This window comes from Corvus moneduloides, chromosome Z, assembly GCF_009650955.1.
Source record: "Corvus moneduloides isolate bCorMon1 chromosome Z, bCorMon1.pri, whole genome shotgun sequence".
Taxonomy (NCBI): Eukaryota; Metazoa; Chordata; class Aves; order Passeriformes; family Corvidae; genus Corvus; species Corvus moneduloides.
In genome coordinates, this window is record NC_045511.1 from 55254315 (window position 1) to 55272554 (window position 18240).

Here is an 18240-nt window from a genome sequence, read left to right on the forward strand (position 1 = left end):
CAGTTCAGCACAAATGCAACATGATAGAAATACACCCTTTGCAAGAATGCTTTAAAGAGGCTTTCATTCAAGGATTTTATAAGGTTGTGGAAAGGCTACTTATCCATGGCATTAAGAATCCATAGGAATTTTATGAATGCCATAATTAAAATAAAAGTGTAAGTCCAATAATGAGAACAGCTTGAAAACCAAGTACAGTTTGTTTTACCTTCACAAACTGTTGAAAAAAAAGGTTTCAAGAAAGGATACAAAGGAGTGGAATAAGAATATCGAATGTATGCAGATGTGTGTGCTCAACATGTAAATAAGGCCAAGTGACTATCATTTCCTCTTATATACAAAAGAGCTATGACTCTCTATAATATAGAGTGAGGGAGTGAGAAACTCTGTTTTGAAAAATGTAAGAAATAATACTGAATAAAATGGGAGAGAATAAAAGATAAGACATTATGTTGAAACAAGGATTTTAGGTATTTGATTAAGACCTCTTTTTAAAGCAGGTTTCATTCTACTCTAGAAAAGACAACCACATCACAGAAAATCTTTGACAATATTTGTCTACACTTCAAATACAGTAATATGCATAATTATACCACACAAGGACATGATACTATGTATGACCACACAACAACTTAAAGGGTTCTATTAACCTGCAGTGAGGACAAATTTTTTTTGTGATCCTACCTCTTTCCTTTCAAGCACTTGGGTTTGTGAGACCACTACTGTGCCAAGCAAAAGGATAAGGTCTGGCACAAGAGGAGAGATTTTTTTTTTTCCAACAAACCCACCTTTGATAACAGTGGAGTTGTTAGAAAAACACTAGCAAGCAAATTAACTTTTTGAACATACTACGTGTCCTGTTCCACTATAAAAGGGGGAGCTGGGAAGGATTCTTTTGATAGATTTTTCTGATGAAAAATCAAGCACAAACACAACAATATTATATCTGAGAACCGTTTACTGAAATAAAATAAAATAAAATAAAACAAAACAACCAACAAAATGTTCTTATTAAAAAAGAAGGGGGGGGGGGAACCGGAAAAAGGAGCAGAGAGAGAGAAAAGAGAGAGGGGGAAAGAAACAGAAGGCAGGGACAGCGTTACCACAAAACCCCGGCTATTTGTCAGCATTGGTTTGGCAGATGGGGCGTGCGTGTTGCGAACTGCGGTGCGTTTGCGCAGCTGCAGTGGGAGGCTGGCGCTATTTCCAAGTGGCCATGGCAGCATGCCTCCGACGATGGCTGGACACAGTGGCTAGAAGCTGGGTGCAGACAGCGGCTGCGGACGGTGGCTACGAGCTGCGGATGGCGGGCAAAAAACACAATGGCAATGGCAGTTGCTATAAAATGCCGAATGCAGGCAGTGGCTGCTGCGGAGCATGAGATCCTCACGGTGACAAGCTCGTTCCTGGGATTAGCGCAGCAGGGTAGAGCAGGCACAGGCAGAGAAACAGGACCACGGGGAAGAGGGCACGAAGGCAGGAGCAGAGAAGGGGCCAAGCTGACCTTCCAAGCGACCCAAAACAAAACAAACCTCGTGGTGTTGCGGCTAGCTGCTTTTATGGGCTCGCAAACTCCTCCCCCAACTCAGCTTCGCGGGCCTATTTTTGGCGGGCATCCAGGTACTCGCCTTCACCAGAAAGTGTGTGTGTGGGAGCTGGGGGGGAACTGCTCACAATCTTCTCACGGAAGTTTTCTCTGCCCTATTGGCTGCCAGGTGAACCTTCTCTGGGCACAGGGCAGCACAGTTTTTTTTTAATAGGAATTTTCTTCACCGCATTTGTGACGTATGTTGAGGCATATATATTGGTCCCTCTCACTATGGAATACCAGGAGTTAGTTTTCCCTACTGAAATAATGTCTACGAAGTTAATAAGAAGGAAACTCACACCTTCTATCAGAAATCCCTCCAATGCAGAAATTCCCAGCAAAGAACAAAGACAACTCTGTATTCTTGGAAACAAGATATTGCTTTGGGTGCAAGTAACTGACATGGGATATGGGTTTGGCAAAACATAAGAGACTTAAATAATTAGGGTTTTTTATCAAAATGTGTTTCTTTGATGCTCAGCTGTATAAAGAATGTGTAAATGTTTATATACTATAATTGACTCTTCTTCCTTCTCTCGTGTACATCCAGAAGATTCACAGTCCTGCTTTTTAAAAATATCTTGGTGTAACTGCAATTGTGGAAGTTGAATTTCTAGGTCTTATGAATTCGTCACTTGCCTCTTTCAGTAGGATTTGGCTCAAACCACCTGTAATCAGTTTGGAAAAAACCAGTCCTGTGACTGAATTGAGGAAAGTGTTATTTCCCACCTCCAACACATTTAAACTAAAACTGGCCTTAGGAACATGCAGACAGACATCAATACAGAAACAGATATCGTAATTATCCATCTTCTTTCAAGCTGTACCTCAATCAAGATTTCTGGTTTTGGGCTCCTTTCCACTTTCAAGCAAGTATTAAAAATGCACAAAATATTTAGAAACAATTTATTTTTTGTCACTGTGGTCTTAATTTATTTCCAACCTTTGACCATATTAATTTCAGATATTTTCTATATTTCTACACTTCAGATTGTCTTTTTCATTGGTCTTGCTTCTGTACCTTTTATCACTTTCCAGTATCCAGTTCACTTCCATTTTTTTTTCTATTATCTTTTTTCCTCTATTTCACACCATTTCTCTGGACAACAGCTCTTGGATCTTCTAATTTTTAATTTATCCTCTCAATACTTTACTTTTGCCTCCCAGTTTTTGCCTCCTCTCCTGTACGTTACTGCATAAGCAGTATGTATTTTAAATACCATACAGCAGAGAACATCTGCTGAGAGACAAAGATAACGTAAGATTATATGCAAATAGGAAAGTTGTGACAGAGACAAAATTAAAGTAACTCAGTATATGGGTGTATCAGAGAGATTTTAAGGCTTTTTTTTTCTCATTGTGCTCTGAAAATTTTTTTGATTTTGGGTGAGTTTCTGCCCCTTTCACTTGTCCATTGATTTTAAGTGTCTTTTCTACCTTTTTCCCCCCCACAATAATTCTTGTCTCTTGACCATTTTTCTGGACTCCAAACATACCAGCAAAGAAATCTCAGCCCTCCATTCACAAAACCCCAGCTCAAAATGAAAAAAAAAAAGCTGTCTTTAAAAAAAGCAAACTTAAAGTTCTTGTGGAGATCTTGTAGAGGCAAGATGAGCTTATAGGTAACAATAGTATGGCTAAAATAACCAGGAAATAAATGCTAACTTTTTTCATAAACATATTTTAAATGTGGGTAGGTTTTTTTTTTTTTTTTTCTCTGCTTTATCCTTACGGAAATTAAGAATGGCAAAAATTAAAAATTGGCTGAGGAAACAATGGATAGTCTCAGATAACAGTTTGGGTTTTATGCATATCCAACCTAAAATAGTCTTCTAATTTTTATAGTTTACCAAACATTAAAGACAGTATTGAACAATTTTTAATGGACAAAAATGGACAAAATTATTAAATTTTTCTCTAGGAGAGGAGTTGGATTTTTATGACTGTAGGACATTGCAGGAAATTTATTTTACATAAACAATAATAACTCATCAACAATAATCTCATCAGATCATTGTAGAATCAGAAAGTTCAAAGAAATTTCAAAGCCTCTTACACCACTACTTGAACTATCCCCTAGAATCCTACTAGTAAAACTTGTGTTTAATTCACACCAGATGTCTTACTCAAGTGGATAATTGAGTTGTTTCTATGATGCTTCTTTGCTGCGATTACTGAACTTGTGAACAAAATTTCATGAGCAGATTTTTGTCAAATAAATTGTTACTTTAAGTGAAAAAATTTGAACATTTATATTTAGTGGTAATATTCTGTCTCTAGCTCACCTAATTATATACCAGCATTTCAATAAGTGTGGAATATAGAAATCACCCATTTTAAAATTTCAGTACAAAAGTCATTTTTTATTTGGTAACTGCAACTTTTAGGTGGCCTTTGGGTGCAACTTGTAGTACAATTTTCTATACCCTATTTTCAATTTTTTAGAAATTTTACTGTACAGTAGTAGAAAATGCCTAAAATGTGGGAGACAGTCAAAGATAGTGTATAGTTATAGTATGTATAAGATATTAAGAAAACAACAGTAATCCAAATTTCAAATGTTATTTTGGAATTATTATTATTTTTGGATTTTACATCTGAAGTGGACAAATGAGTTTGAGAATGGTCTTCCATGAGCTGGTATTAGTTTAATACATGGATCGTGGCCCACAGTTTGTGCTGCTCATGGGTTCAAGTTTTATTTTTTAGGTACTAAAGTATCTGAACACCTGTCTTGCCAAAAGCTATTAATAAGTGCTTCATTCATATAGGATACTTATGCAGGTATAGTGGAGGTATGTAAATGGCAGCAAAGTAAAGGAGGGATCCTCTTTATTTCCCTTGCAATCCTAATTCTGTTGCCTTCAGCAGAGTTAACTTCTGAGAAACAAAAGGGAGTAGTGAAAAAGCCTATATATGGCCTTTTACTGGAAATAAAAAGCCTGAGAAAAAACTCAGCCATGCCAGAAGCAGGGCAAGATCATATTATAATGACCAACTCACCATTTCAGCATAATGGTCACTTTTTTTGCATCATTTTTCCTTTCCAGTTTTGTGTCTGGAGGAGGTGAAACTACAAGGAATAATTTTAAAATCAACCTGTTAGTCCTAGTTGGTGGCTTTACCCTGTGAGATTTTTTATTAAAAAACCAGTTAGAATTAACTGAAAGGATGAAGATAGGAACTTCAAAAATTAAAAAATTAAACCCTTGAATCATAAAACTATTTTTCACATTTCACAAATTATATCTTCGGTGCTTCCAAAAAAGCCTTCATATAGCGTATGCAGTAGCATATGTGATGGGCATGTTTTTATATTTTGCAAGCAAAAAGGTTATGTGAAAAATTTAGGCCCAAAATCATTTTGCAAAGGCTGCAAAGATTAAAGATCATTTCACCTACACAGCTGCTATCTCATTTAAATTTGCATCCAATCTTCAGTAATTATGAGCACATAAATTCACACACACACACACACACACACACAGAGTAGCTATGTACTATACTAGATTGAAAAAAGATCCTGTATAAATGAAATCTCTATGCACTTCTATGAGAAGCAACAGGACTAAAGAAAAGGATCCATCAGGGTGCATAGTTCCAGATTTCAGAGTGGGTATTAAATACTGAAAAATACTTTTCTTCCCAAGAGGAAGAAAGAAGTCAAATTAATTCAGTTTTGAACATTTATTTCAGAAAAGATGATAGATTTCTGTACTAAGATATTAACCCACTTTCGCTATTCATAAGATGACCTTCAATTGAACTGTGAAAAGTAAATGGCAGGAAAGTTTCCTGAAAAAGTTTAGTGAGGATATAAGAGATTAATGAACATATTTGTGTTGGACACTCTCCCCTGTATAGCCTATTCAGAGTGATAGAATCACATTATTTATTGTATTTATTTCAGATCATTTGCAATGTTAATTTATATGAGTTTGATATCGCTTTTGTCTTCTAGTTGTGTGTTATTCTGAGAAATCCCTGGGGAAGGAAAGGATTTATATGCTTTGTGTACACATTCTGCAGACTAAGCACTCTGGTATAATTATTTTTGGCACTCACTAACTGATTAAAACATCCAATTTAACCCATGATCAGTAAGATTAAACCTTTTTAATATACCTCAAAAGTAAATTATCATTTGCTTCCCAAACATCCCTTTCTGCACATGTCCCTAATAAAGCTGTTCTTTTATTTTGTTAATGTACCTTTTAACGAGGATTCCTTTTTATTTCTTCCTCTGGGCAAAACTGCCTTTTCTTTTTTAGAGAGGTAGGAAAAAAGATGAGATGGAAGCTGACTATGCTACTACATGGCTTTCTAATGTCATACCACTTAAAAGTTACCTCTTTTGTGTGTGTGTATATGTGTGTTTTCTGTACAGACTCAGCTGTTAAAGAAAACACATCCTTGCTTTGTGTTTACTTGATGTACAGACAAATGTCATCAGTTAGGAGAAAATAATATTTGGAAAAATAATTTGCATGACTCAGAAGAATATTGTGCAGGCTCTTACTTCATTTGGCAATAAGTTTTTTTAGGATAAGTTACATTTTAATTTTGCAAGAAAGCCATTTGAAAGCATGTCCTAACAATGTCTTAGCATTGAAACTAATGATTCAATACTAGAAGAAAAATAGTTGCTCCAAGACAAAGAAAAACCCTCTTCAGCCCTATATGAGGCAGGAAACACTGTTTGCAGAGCCCAAAATGGCATGAGCACCCAGAAAGTTATTGCTGGAAATAAAATTACACAATGCTCTTTGATCAGCACAAAAAGTGTTTTCTGCTTAGCTAGGACCAACATGGAAATCTCAGACAGCAGCAGGACAGCCATCATAAACATAAGGCAAAATGGTGATTGTAGGTTTTGCAGAGTGTTAGTCACCTAGATTTTGTTCACTTAGCTCAGAATGATGTATTTGAGATTAAAGCAGCCTTGTCTGAGAAAAATCAGTTCAACTTGGCTGTCTTATGTGATGCCACTTACCTGATGCCATCAGTCCAAGCTATTATTGCCAATACAGTTCCCTGAAAGATTGCATCTGACCTGCAGGAAATACACTTTTGTGATCAGTGCTCTTAATGTTTCAAAACAGAGGCAAAAGTTGGGCAACAGTTCAGAAAATGTTCAATGTAAAATAAGCCAGCATAAAATCAAAGACCAACTTTCAGAGCTAGCTGCTGTATATGTTTCCCTTACTTGTCTTTTCACACAGAAAAGGGTTGTCATAGAAGCAAGCTACCATCAGAGTTTAGAAACTTGAAAAAATAACTTTTTGTGTCTAATAAAACCAAAGGAAGCAGCTTCTGAGAAGGCAGCTCCAGGCAGCTCTCCGTGCCCAGCCAAGTTCATTAGGAGGCTGCACTCTTGGCAATGATGCAATATGCCATTACCCTCTGCTTTAACTGATTTATTTTAAGCGCAGGAAGAAAAGTCAAGATTGGACACAGAAGGAAACAATTGGTTTTGGCCTATTGTGGTGGAGTTTACATGTAGAGGTGCCTTCTAGTCTAGTTGCTGAAGGGGAAACAAGTACAAATATCTATGCCTTGGCTGTTAGGGTCTGATTATAAGCACTGTGCTAGAGAATTCATGGATTATTCATGTGTAATTACAGATAGCTATTGTGCTCTTTTAAATCATCCCTATAGCCCATTATGGCCCATAACAACTGAAATAGCAATTGTCATAGTAAGGTTTGGGCTCTGTCATAGAGTGTAGACTCTAATCAATAATGATGAATGGCAAAATTTAGCATCAAGCAGGAGAAAGTCTAGTTGCCTCCTGCCATAAATCTGTGCAAATACCAAGTTGTGCAGCTGCTGTATCTGGAAATCTAGGCAACACTCTCCCTCCACCCCCCTACACATGCACCTCTATAAAAGTTGAAAAAGGAGAAATGTGCAATATGTCCATTCTAATAATCCGCATGCTGTTAAGACACTTTTCTATTTATTCAAAGCAGGGTGAACCCTAGGTTGTTTTCAAGGTCAATTCCAGGTGAAAGGGGGGTCATCTGGAGGCCACCTCGACTCCCATGCAGGTCAATAACGTCTCCTCACTGCCCCAGAAGACAAGCTGCTCACACCCAATCAATCCACAAACGCTCCTGCGCACCCAGTGTAATGAACAGTGAATAAATGTAGCCTATCATCACAAAACATGCTTTTTAAGTACCTTCCCTTTTCATGTAAAACCTCTAGCTGTCAAATTCTACATTCGCTCATCCAGCAGTGAGTAGCAAAAGTGAGAAATCAGGCTCTCATTGGGGTTGGTAAAAGGTCATTGCTGACAGACACGGAGGTTAAACTGCCGAGTTAAAATACTGTTCATTACCCACTGCAGCTTTTTGCTAACTACACTTCTTTGTGTTACAGTCAAGCAGTACATCAATAGGCCCCTCCTCCTAATTCATTAACAATTGTTGAATTGTACAGAAGGCAGAAAAAGAAGGATTGATCTTTTATACCTTTTTTTATCTCTTTTCCACGTCAAATACTTTTACATCTTTATCCACTCAGTATTAAATACTCTGCTTACAGGCTGTGCTGTCTGCTTGAACAGTTATTATAGGTACAATTGCTGAAGGCAGAGATGGCCAGTTCATATGAAACCCCAAAGGTCTGGGGCTGCTCAAGCAATGGTTTATTTTCTCTTACCGTTTTTATTAATTGCCCTTAGCATAGTGACATCTGTATAATGACAGACTTGAAATTTTGCATTGCAATTATGTCATAATAAAACATATTTGAATAAAAAAATGCTCCTCCTTCAGATGAAGCAAAATTGGTTAAACCAGATGTAACATACTAAATTGATATTTAACTTAAATAAAATGCCTGTGTCCTGTTCATGCTGACTGGGTTAGAGCTTCATCAAATGCTGTCCTTGGTGTAGATCTCAAGACACTCCCTAATCTAATATTTTATTAAGGAATGATTAATATCTGCATTTTTCCATGATTAAAAAACTTCAGTGCATCCAAAAGAACCATTTAGAGCAGCAAGGAATCATTCGAGCTCAAATGGAAACAGCAGTGAAGGTTTCATTTGTACTAAAGGCAAGGATTTGGTGGGAATTCTTAACAATTTCCCAAAATGAAATTCCGTTCTTTGATTAATTAATAAGTAGATGTGATTCCCTTTATTGAAATGCAAAGATTTTGTTTTCAAAAATAGCCATCTTATAAAAAATATTCTCACAGAGCAATAGAAATGTTATCTCTAATCACGAATAAAATAAACCTTTATTTACATGCACATTATAACAATAGTTTTGACTCAACAAATTACTGTTATATATTTAAATCTTTAAAAAACTGCGTTCAGAGATATCTGCAGGAAAATATATCTTCTTTTCTTTCTCTATGCCTTTTCTCTCAGTGGGACCGAAAATAAAATGTTATGACTTAAATCACAAGAGGCTAACATCATTTTTAGCAACAAGGGCTGCATAATTTCAAGACTGTGAGTGAGTGGCTGACTTTAACTAAAATGTTTCAGTTCTGTGCGTATATAGGTACATAAATAATTCAGAATTAATCCCTGCAGAGGGGACAATGGGAATCGTAAATTATCCATGTGCCGTCCTCAGCGTTAGAGGCAATGAACCTATAGTAACAAACTATGAGTGTTACTCATTACATACGTTTCACAGACACCTTAACCTTTTGAATATTAATTTCCCTCTGCAGCTTGTAGCTAGGTGGCATAATTTCCTTCCCTTTCCCTTTCCCTTTCCCTTTCCCTTTCCCCCTTCCCCTTTCCCCCTTCCCATTTCCCCCTTCCCCCTTCCCATTTCCCCCTTCCCCCTTCCCATTTCCCCTTCCCCTTCCCCTTTCCTCCCCTGCCTTTGCCTTTTGCCTTCCGCCTTCGCTTTCCACTCCCTCCGTCTCTCACCTACCTTGAACAACGTATCAGTTAAGCTATTGAGGGTTTGTGATTACTGAAGGAATATTTGTTCTTTTCCTAACTAAATATTTACCAGAAAGCATTTTTTAAAAGCTAGATTGTTGTTTCATCAATATTACATACAGCCCTTCATGTGCTCAGAGATTAGGTATGTGTAGAATAACTGGCCTAGCTATTTGATGCAGTCTGATGCATGTAAATCCTGAGTCATGGCTACCTTTAAACACCAGGAATATTTTGGAACCCTTGCCATTAAATGCCTCAATCATTTTATGATATCTATGGTTTCCAAGTTTCTCATTAGAAAGATGGAAAGTGTATTTCATCAAAATTCAAGAGAGATCACACTAAAACAGCTTTCAACCTAACATTTTTTCTCTGATAACTGACTGTTTTGGCTTTGTGCTGTTTGTTTGGTTTTTTAAACTCTAAATATGGCATAGAAGAATATTTTTTCCCCTACAAACTGGATCCAGAAGGACACATTAAGTAACTCACCACAAAATACTGCACCTCTGTCAGAGTCAGGAAACAAATTATACAGACACTTGCACATTTTAGGTTTATCTGAAATTATACCCTGGCTGTTCCATAAATCCTAACTTCTCTTAGGAAACTCTACTGGGGCTTTTTGTAAGAGGGTTTAGAGGATCAATATCCATTTGGTAAGCTCATGATGCTATTTCTGTTAAAAAGTGGAACAGAACAAAACTGTCAGGAGGCTAATCCCCTGATTTCAAGGGGACTTTATTCACATGAATAAGAGCTTCGAGTTCAGGCTAAGGTCTATTAGATAAATATTACGTATCTTCTACTGTCTATATATATTCATTTATTTTTCTGTAAACTTCTACAGCTGCTTTGACAGAAACAGGAATGCTGGGCTAAGTAGATGTTTGGTCAAACCCAATAAAAGGTAATAATAATTTTTTTTGCAGGTGCATCCAGATAAGTGATTTGCTGTAAGTTAAAGTCATCCCCATGTGTACTGGTTTTGGATGGGGTAGAGTTAATTGTCTTCATAGTGCTAGTGTGAGGCTGTGTTTTGGATTTGTCCTGAACACAGAATTAATAATATAGAGATATCTGTTATTGCTAAGCAGGGCTTACACAGAGCCAAGGCCTTTTCTGCTGTTTGTACTGCCACACTGGCTAGGAAGTTGGGGGTGCATAGGAGGTTGTGGGGAGACACAGGTGGGACAAATGGCACAAACTGCCCAGAGGGATATTCCAGACCATGTGACATCATAGTCAGTATATAACGTGTGGCGGAAAAAAGAAGAAGCGGGGGACATTTGGAGTGATGGCATTTGTCTTTCCAACTATCCATTTTACCTGATGGGGCACTGCTCTCCTGGAGATGTCTGAACACTGCCATGGGTAGCAGTGAATTAATTCCTTGTTTTGCTTTGTTTGTGTTTGTGGCTTTTGCTTTCCCTATTAAACAATTTTTGTCTCAACCTGTGAGTTTTCTAGCTGCTACCTTTCCCATTCTCTCCCTGACCCTGCTGGTATGGGAGTGGGTGAATGGCTGCATGGGGCTTGGTTGCCAGCTGGGCTTAAATTACCACATACATGCATTAGAAATGCCAGCACACAAGAGTATTTTTGTGCTTAGCAAGGAAGATACCTTTAAACTGATTTAGCTTTTTAAATTTTTTGAGCATAAACAATTCAGATGCCAAATTTTGACATGATAGCAAAACGTGAAGTCATGTCTTCTCACCATGTGAAATTCCATTGAAATATTCCGATTAATTCAATTTATTGGAAGACAAACACTGTGTTCAGAAAAACTATGTCATAGAATACACTGAATCAGAAATCATGCTAACCAAAAAATTAAGTACATTTTCAAGCAGAAAATACGAATATAAAGTATTAACAAAACCAAGGTTGTGTTGCTGTGCTGAGAGGAAATGAAAAAAAATTATGTGTAGAATTTATGTGAAATGAAATTGTGATAATTGTGTGCTAAAAAAATAAATCATGTTAACCCACTTGACTGAGACTTAGATGGTTTCTCTTAGAGAAAGAACTCTCATAAACCACAGCCCAATTATTTAATTTCCCTTACTAATTATGGAAAGTACTCATTTCTTGGCCTCAAGCACTAGATGATGTATCTCTGAAGGGCAATGCAAGATTTATCATAATCTGTGACTCTATTTAATGAGAATAAAAATAAATACTTCAGTCTAGGTTGAATTTGACTGGTACGTTCTCTTACACTAAATATTACAACTCAAAGCATTTTCTTATGTAAGGTAGTTGCAAAGATTGTGGTATTAATTAAATGCAATAAAGCCCAAGTATGGCTAAAAAACAAGTTTTTCACTAACTCCAACAATGATTTTCTACTGCCCACCATGACCTAGTTTAATCACAACATGGAGATGTTATCTGCCATGATCCATTTAAAGAAAACATTTAAACACAATTCCATATCATCTCAGATCATCCTGTAAACACATGTAGTTCCTCTGATTTCATGTGTATTCAGTGGATATCCTGAACTAATGGGTAGGAAGCACCTAAAAGGAGATGGACAATGTCAAGGAAGACCTAAAGAATTGACCTGGCACACATAAGGTATATTGGATTCTGCAGCAGGGTTCAGAAGGTTATTTTCCTTCTTGAAAAAAAGAAGAATCAGTACAAAAATTTCTCTCTGAAATTAGAAAAAGTAGTTCTTGGAAGATGTTCTTCTTTGTTCACATCTTACTTTGAACTATGCATGAGAGGTGGGATTCACCTGCTAGCACATATTTCTGCATCAAGCTGTTTGCATACTCTCTTCACAATCACCAGAGAAAATAATTTCTGTGATACAACTGACTTAATCTCAAATCAGATATCTAGACTGCATTGATTGGGTAATGTCCTACAAGTGCATGATCACTTAATTTCTTTCCACTGCTGTTAATAAGAACCTGGACACAGCTGTCTAGAGCTGTAGACAGGAGAAGTTATGTGAGACAAATCCCACACAAACTATCCCAGCCTAGCCCAAAATATTTACTTTTAGCAAATGGTATCTCTTCCAAAATAGAATGTGAAACAGGTAAAAATTATAAGAAATGGCTTTGAATATAAAGGGTAAAAATCTCTTATTTGTTGTGTAAAAGTGACCCAGTCCAAAACAATGCTGGACTGACACCCTGTGAGTTTTTTTCATACATTTTATCAGACAGTTTGCAAGCTCTTTTAATAGCACTTACCTCAAACTGTTTTTCTACACTGTTTTAATCAACTGTTCATTCTGCTCTCATAAATTTTCTTCCTAGGTTTTATCCTAGGAAATTGAGAGGGTTGTCTTGAGGTTATATTACAACAGTACACTTAAAAACTATTATCATTAACACAGCCACATTTTTTCTGAAATGTTTTATCCTCTGTTCAGATATAAACATAGCTGTAGTGACTTTTAAAAAAATAAACAGAACTGACTTATAATCCATCAGCAACATAGACCTTCCAAGGAAACTTATAATTATTATCAACCTTTTCTGTGAAGAAACCATGGACAATATTTGAACCTATGCCTGGAAGAATCTCACCTGATCGTTCACTTGTCAGATATTAGTCTGTATTATGGCCTAGTTTCTAGAAAGAGTTGGAAAAATCTGTCAAACTAAAAATCGGATGAATGGTAGGACTATTGATAAAGGAAGTGGTTTGGGAGTTTGTACCTCATGTATAGAGGTATCTCAGTATTTGAGGAAAAGAGTGGTGGAGAAATTTCAAAAAGTTAATCTTGAAATTTGTGAGTCCAAGCAAATTAGAATAAATGAAGAAAATCTGCACAAAAAGAAGCAGTGTATGATAAAGATCATAAACAGCTGTTGAAAGGACAAAAGATATCAAAGGACAAAGGACATCAGAGAATCTGGGACAGAGATGCCCAGTGCTGAACACACATTTGAGAAATGGCTTGAATGAAAACACACATAGGTAGTTCAAAAAGTAAAAAAATGTAAAATAGGGTTATAAAAAGGGAGGGCTAACACCAGAAAGTAATGATTAAACTAGAAGATATCCTGATCAATAAGTGATGGACTTCATAGATCAGATAATAAAATATACTATCTTGAAACGAAATTATGATTCCTTCCTTATTAAAAAAAAATCAAGTCTAGACACAACAAAGATAATATCAAACATCTGATATCATGCATATCAGATGATAACTGAGTGTCTGTCCTAGCAGCAGCATGTCCAGTAGGAACATGAGGTGAGAACAAGAACAGGAGGGAGGGGGAAGTGATCTAAATATCTCATGTGCAACTGTGTTTTTTTTCTCTAACAAAGAAAACTGATCAATAAATAGAAATGTGCTATTCAGATTTCATTAGAAAAGTACAGTCAATTACTTGTAGGAATAGAACTTATGTTATTCATTTTTTGAGAAAAAGAAAGGTTAGGATAACCGTGACCATGATTAGCGCCGATATACCTACTGAGATTGTCTACTTGTTGCAACATCATATTGTCATAATACCATACTACACTGGCAAATTTCACCTGGCTGCATTGGCATAATTTTATTTAAATCTGCTCACATCTGAGTGCATTAGAGTACACAGGTTTAACTGGAATGTCAGAGGCACTGTTGGCACTTGCTCAATGCAAGTTTGCCATTGCTGTTTTCATAGCATCTTGAACTTTGCACAGATCACTTCACAACCAAGAAGGTATGGGAAGTGTTGAGTATTAGTCGTGATCATACTCAGTTGTGCTTAGAGAATAATGCTGGGACAAAACAATGCTTGTATTATATGGACATGTTCTGTATTTTGAACCTGAGGTAGTTTAGTATTTCCTTTTTCATAAATTACTTTTACTTATTTACCACTCAATGAACTCTACAAAAGCATTATTGTAAAACTTGTAAGATAGTAGTCAAGCAAGTTTCTGTGTAGAAAAAATCTGTTCTGTGATGGCAAAACATCTATTCATATTTCTCAACTTTGATAAATCAAATCAAAGACCAAGACATTAAAAACAATACACACTGTATTGTTTTTAATGCACTGAATGTCCATTTACTCCACAACCTATGGCATGCAAAAGGGAAAGTAACAAAAATCTCAAAATCCCATTTGCAATACTCTTGTAAGAGAGAAAACAAAGTAGTGCGGAACAATAATGCAGGTCAGATTAAGATTAACATTAATTTTTATGTACAGGATATACTCTTATCTATTATATGCTATATCTAGTATACTCTGTATCTATTGATACATGGAAAATGCATGCAGCCATTTTCAAACTAAAACTACCTGCTCAGTCTTCTCTATTTTCACAGTCTTCTTCTGGAGTCCCAACTGTCCCGTGACACATGTCCAGGCACAGAATCATCAAGTTTAGGGCACTGCATCTTAAGATAATGAAAATAGTTAAACCTGCAAGTAATCCCATCAGACAACTTAATTTTACTGTAAGTAGAAATTAAAGAGTGTAACATTGAGGTAAGCATTATTTCTCAGCTGCAAAAAAAGATCTAAAGATTTTAGACTAGGTTTTAATACTCTAAAAATGAAAACATTTAAAAAGTTTAGGGTTTTGTTTGTTTGATTGTTTTTCCCAGAGGAAGAGGAAACAAAAAAACCCAACCCCCTAAAAAGGTGTTCAGAAGCTCAAAAGAAAAGGTGAATCAGGTAGCTAAACAGAGCAAATATATCAACAGTAAATCTGGCTAATTTGGCTGGTAGATTTTCATAAAACTTTAAGAATGTAAGTACATACCTATTTACCTACCTGTAAATTCATAAATGTACACCAAATGATACATTAAACTGGAGATAGTGTAGAAAGTAAAGAGATATGGCTATCCAGGAGTCAGGAACTAAAATTAATTACTTCAGCTTGTTGGATTTTCAGAGACTACAAAGAGAAGTAACTAGACACCTGGTTTCACATGCTGTGAATGAAAGCAAACTCAGGACTCAACATTATCTCGAAAAAAAAAGTGTATTATGAAATATATTAAAATTATAACAGGTAATGCATGATGGTTTTTATGCAGTGAGCTAATTAACAAACAACATAAAATAATCAATTTACATGAGTGCCCCATCAAGGAAAGAACTGATGGGGCACCATCAAGTGACATAAATGCTCTGGTACTCATTTGTAAAATCTGCCTAACTATTTGAGCATCTAAACCCCTGAATAAAAAACACATTTAAATAAAATGGTGGAAATACTGCAACACATTAAAAACAGCAAAAATATTACTGTGCATATATATATGATGATAGGAAGTAGAGTGGTGTTCAGGTCAAGACTGCATCATAATCTATGAAGTTTAGGGGGGAAAAAACATGACACAGACACAAAAGACTATTTCTTAATAAGGACAACACTAAATATTAAGTCCTTATAGCCTCAGCTGAATGTTTGTTTCATGTGTCTAGATTCTTTTGTTTTCCAAACTCCCTAGTTAATTTTAATTTAATTTCCAGGGATTGTCACCCCAGGATTGTATTTGCTTTTGGATCCTTGGCTATGTTCAAAGAAAAACTTGCTTTCATTTATGATCACACTTCACTGCATCATCACAACTTTTGAAAAGCATCTATAGATGGTGAAATGTATTATATTTTTAGTTTAATTTTTTCCTTTCAGAATATTCACTAAAACATCACTATCATTTAAATAGAAAATAATTACATATGACATTGTGCTAGAGAACCAAATATCTGGATCAAATGTTTCCCTGTTCTCCAAAGTACTTTTTTCTATTCTTTCCCTCTATAAATACAAAAATCAGAAGAGTGCAAACACCTGCACTGAGCCTAATGTATGTTCTATTAGAAAACCCATTAGTAAAATATCATGCTTTCCCCTTTGTGAGGGGACAGCCTTCTCTCAGCCTCTCGCTTTTTGTTAGTTTGTTTGCTGCTGTTGAATGATGGTTGGCTGCACAGTGGAAAGGGCATTCCTTTATGACTTTAAAGGCAAAGTAGAAAAAATGACATTAGAAGCCTGGCTTGGATCTGATTGATGCACTCTTATATTTGAAGTTCACTCACAGCTTTGTGCTAGAAAACCAGGGTCACTCCATTCAGTCTTCTAATGAGACTGTGCATGAACACTTGCAGCTTTGTAGGCCTTGTTTTAATCAGAGACTGAGAAACACTCCTGACTGATAGTCTTCAGGACCAGATCCAGACAGAAAATAACATCCTCAATTTGGCCTCTGAAGGTGGGTTGAGCAAATCTTTGTGATGTATTGGAGTATTTGCTGAGTGCAAGCACACGTGGTGTGGTTCCTATTTCTGTCGGCAAATAAAAATTTTTCACTCAGCAGGAATAATCAGAGCTAACTTGAGAGGAGAAATAACAAAAGCTCAACAGCCCTTAGCAACTCAGCATGGCATAGAGGGATTTAAGACTTTAGCATTTTATCTCTATCAGTATGAAAATGTATGAGGAAATCTGAACTTTGGAAGTGCAAATAAACACTTTTAACACATTATAAACCACCTATTCTATCAATGACTCTTGGGTCTTTTTCTGTTGGGGTTTTTTTTTTTTTTTTCATTTTCTAGCTTCCCTCTCCTGAAATAATAAAACTGGTTCATTAATTTGGATTTAAACTAAAATCAATTTGGTTTGACAGAGTTACTTTGAAGGTAAGGGAGTAAGTGTTCACAATATATTTTCAGCATTTCTAAAATGATAAGGGAGGAAAAAAAAATCATGTTCTGCTTTCATAATTTTCTTTGCTGCTCCTGTTTACTTCCCTTCTCTTGGCTGAGAGATGAATCCAACCCAGTGCTTGAATTTGCTGAGGATACGATGACATTAAAAATCTTAGGTGTCCTGCCTAAATCTAAGTTAGATAGCTGCATTCTGCAAAAGTAAAATCTACTGTAATTTTAACTAAAAATATTTGCCATTCCTCCTAGAAAATACTGTGTCAATGCAGGTGGCTTACAATCAGTAATACTTCACTATAGAAATAGAAGCTTCGGAAAAAGGGAAGGGAAAGGGAAAGGGAAGGGGAAGGGGAAGGGGAAGGGGAAGGGGAAGGGGAAGGGGAAGAGGAAGGGGAAGGGGAAGGGGAAGGGGAAGGGGAAGGGGAAGGGGAAGGGAAGGGAAGGGAAGGGAAGGGAAGGGAAGGGAAAGGAGGGAAGGGAAAGGAGGGAAAGAAAAGAAAAGAAAAAAAAGAAAAGAAAAGAAAAAAAAGAAAAAAGAAAAGAAAAAGAAAAGAAAAAGAAAAAGAAAAGAGAAAAGAAGGAATTTTTTACATGGGATAGTAGACCACTAAGGAAATGGAAAAAAAATGAAGTCATAACCTTATATTAACCTTGAAAAATCATTTAAAACACTGAAATTTTCATACATTTTCTCATCCTGCTTCCATGTCATCCCCGCATTACTATATCTGCTTTCTATACTGCCCTCTTTATTGTTTAATCCACAGCAGTTGCATCTCGTCCACATGCTGTTATCCACACCGTGTCAGCTGTGCCCTTACAACAAACAAAGCTGAACTCGTGTCTCCTCTGAACTGCACTCTAGAGCTGGACATCACAAGCTACTGCACTTGCATATCATCACTGGGACACATTCTCCTCCCATAGAAATGTACTAAAAAGTATTTCTTCATAACAGCAGAGAGTGGATTTCATAGCAAAGTAACGAAATAACAAGTAAAAAATGAAAAAGAAAAAGAAAGCATGTAATCTGCCCTAAATTTAGAATGACTTCTTTAGTTAACCCCG